At 48.7% G+C, this 3,234-nt stretch overlaps 1 protein-coding gene across 8 annotated transcripts in view; it reads right to left on the minus strand.

The window, feature by feature from the left end:
• FEZ1 (fasciculation and elongation protein zeta 1) overlaps positions 1-3,234 on the minus strand; it is a 162,836-nt gene that overhangs the window by 156,877 nt on the left and 2,725 nt on the right. Inside the window, exon 1 of one of the 8 annotated variants that reach the window (XM_044996815.1) lies at positions 3,058-3,098. The exons of the other annotated variants lie outside the window; for them this stretch is intronic. The gene's annotated coding sequence lies outside the window, so the exon portion shown is untranslated. Of the gene's footprint in view, positions 1-3,057; positions 3,099-3,234 lie in introns of those variants that run through there. 8 annotated transcript variants of the gene reach the window in all.

The raw sequence follows: 3,234 nt of genomic DNA on the forward strand, positions 1-3,234 counted from the left end.
GGCAGAGGAAGCCCTCTGATGATGGGTCACATGGGCGATACAGTGAGAGAAGCAATAGTTAAAGTTCTAGCATTTTTAAAGGTGGCAGGATGGACACATATGTGAGGGGACTGTTGTCCCCTTACTAAAACTCAGTGGAGGTGTTTTGGTTGGCTAACTCCCAGTACTAAAAGAAAGGGAAAGGGTCAATGGGAAATCAGTCCCCAGGAACAATGGGGAGAGGCCTATGCTCCAGGTAAGCCTGATTGACAGGGCCGGCAGGCTAATCAGGGAGTCAGGAGACCGGGGGGAGGGTCCTGTCCTCGGTATGAGCTGGAATTGCCTGGCTCAATGAGAATGGGGCTGAGCTAGGGAGAAAGCAGGGGCCCAAGCTGAGCTGGGGAGAAGAGCTGTGCCAGTCAGAGGGGCCAGAAAGGCAGCCCAGGAAGCAGTTCAGTGCTGGGAGCAGAGTCACAGAAGCAGCCTACTGAGCAGACCTGTGGCAACCGGAGCCAGAGGGGCCAGAGAAGCAGGCCAGGGAGTTGGAGGCAGAGCAGCAGCAGTGCAGAGGCAGAGTGGAGCTGGAGCTGGGGCTGGAGCAGTCTGGAGCCAGGTGTGGTGAGCAGCTGGGGAGAGCAAGGGGGACCCTGGGCAGGCCTAGCACAGGGAGATGCCCCCCGTCAAGACGCCTTGCAGGCCAGGCTTGGAGGGGGATCGTAACCGCAACAGGGCAGGGGCTGACACTGGGAAGAAAGGCCTAAGGGCATGTGGCTACTGCCAGAGCAAGTGTCTGACCCACAGCATCTCTGCAGCACAGCCAGAGCCTGAGAAGGAGGCCTGGGGCTTGTGAGGAACAGACTGAACTTCCCTTACATTCCAGAGACCCTGGTTGTGATGTCCCTGTGCCACAGACAGCGGCGGCTCCAGGCACCACAGACAACTGCTGTTTGGCCATAGGCAAAGGTGTGCCAGGACAATGGGATTGAGGCTGCAGATGGCACAGGGACACCGCCTTTTACAGGCTTGGCATGTGCAGAGAAATTAAACTTATTTCACTAGCTCTGTTTCTAAATCAATGTAGTCAAATCAGTGCAGCAGCCCCTTTGTGTGAACACTCTTAAATCATTTTAAAAGTGACTAATACTGATGTAGTTTAACTCAATATCAAATGCACATAAAAGAGCTTGGCTAATGCATGAGCTTGGGGCTCAGGGGAGGAACAGGGGATTACCACTGGGTGGTGGAAAATGATGGCAAGGTACATGTCCTTCCTTGAGGCTATCTTACATGGGAGTCTGCCTCTTCACTGAGGTTTCTCTCCTGTGTATGTCAGAGCTCCAAAGAGGTAAAGATGTTCCTTTAGAGAGGCCAGACCACCCTGTGCACTCCAGACTATGTGTGAACCTGTGTGTCTCATCAGTAATCACTTTCCTAACTGAACCTTTTAAACTGTTGTCTTCTTCCCCATTTTTAAAAAAAAGTGGCTGTTTTGTATTCTCCCTGCACTTTGTGTGGCTGCCAGGAGAAGTGGGGTCTAGTGGGGGAGGAAGGCCTGAATTTTTTCCTTCGTCATATGCTCTCAAGCCAGCCTGACATGCAAGTGGTCAGTTGCAGGCAGAAGGGTGTCAGCTTGCTTCCCACAAAGTTAGGGTCTTAGCCATGGCTATCTCAGAGGAAACTTATCTGTGTATGGGAGGTCCTTTGTGCTCTAAAAAATCTAACATCACTCGCCATATTAACCAGACCCCCATTGGCTGACTCACCACCTCAATCTCCCTTAGCATAGAGAGCCCTTGGGCCCTGTTAGCAATTACTATTATTATTAGTGAATGCAAAATGGTACCATAAAGATGTAAAAAGTTCAGAATACAAAATATAAAGTAGAGAGATAAACCAGAGATGCATAAACCAAAAAAGAAAAATGTCTATGGTGTCCAAAGGCCTTAGGTGGGCATCACATGCTTTTGTCATTCAGCAGCCTTGGGGTCAGCAGCCGGAGTCTGAAAAGTCCTCCTGATACACCTGCACAGGAGGAGCAGCCATTTCAGCAGGTGTGCAGGTGTGCCTTGTGTGGCCAGAGGAGCCAGCAAACCCTAACTGCCAAGAACAGCTGATCAGGCTATTGACAATTCTTGCTGTAATTCATCACATATTGCTCTATCTAGTTTCTACAGTTCCAGAAGTATTTCATAAACTACTTAGGGTACTACAAGTATTTGATTTGATTAGACATTATCCTACCTAGAGGAATTCTCCCAGTTGCCTATTGTTTGCATCTAGTGCACTCACTGTTTTCTGGGTTTTTTTTAAGGCAGCCAGTTGTTCCTTTGTGTTAATTTGACTCCATTGTCATCATGGTCATTATAAATAGCTCCTAATGACAAGAGAAATTATTGTTTTGCAGGCTCTAAGTGAAGCCTCCTGTTGCACTGATGCTTATTCAAATGGGCGGAGATTTCTGATCATTTCTAATGCAATTCATAGTTCTCTGAATTGGGCAATTCTGATATAATGACTCATTTTAACAATTTTGGGATGAATTTATTCTTCATAAAAGTGAGGGACTAACACAGCTGAATGAGAGCCCGACATCGCTCAGGCAGTCATTCATTACACTAGCTTTTACCACACTGCTCTGCCAATCCTGACCTACCCTGTCCTGCTATTCCAGCCCTACACCCATAGCAATCCAGCCAGTGTACCACACTAATGACCTGCAGAACTAGTACTTTTTACTATTCCAGTCCTTTGCGTCTCTGCCAACAAAACATTGAGGAATCCATCTTTGTACTGTACAATAACATTCTCAAAAAGATAAAGAGAGCATAACACCACGTCATTGACCTTTCTGCCCCTTGATCCTGAATTTCACCCATATTATCCTAAATCCTGCTTTTAAGAGTCCACTCCAACAGCAAGACTGCCCTCCAAACTAGCATCTAGGCAGGCAGCAGAACAAGAGCATAAATTCTGATGCACTGCTTCATTGCAGATGGAGCATCAAGTTCTCTTTTGCCAAACATGACATGACAGAAGCAACAGAAGATGGAAAACATCTGGTGCTGGTAGGCTCCCTACCCAGCTCTGCACCTCCCCAGAAGCGGCGACCTCCCTCAGCTCTTAGGCAGAGGCATGCTGCATCCTCCCTGAGTGCCATCTCCTCAGGTCCCATTGGCCAGGAACCATGGCCAATGGGAGCTGTGGGGGGAGGTGCCTATAGGCAGAGGCAGAGCCCCTGGGACGCACCTCCCCATA

Source organism: Mauremys mutica, chromosome 22, assembly GCF_020497125.1.
Source record: "Mauremys mutica isolate MM-2020 ecotype Southern chromosome 22, ASM2049712v1, whole genome shotgun sequence".
Classification (NCBI taxonomy): Eukaryota; Metazoa; Chordata; order Testudines; family Geoemydidae; genus Mauremys; species Mauremys mutica.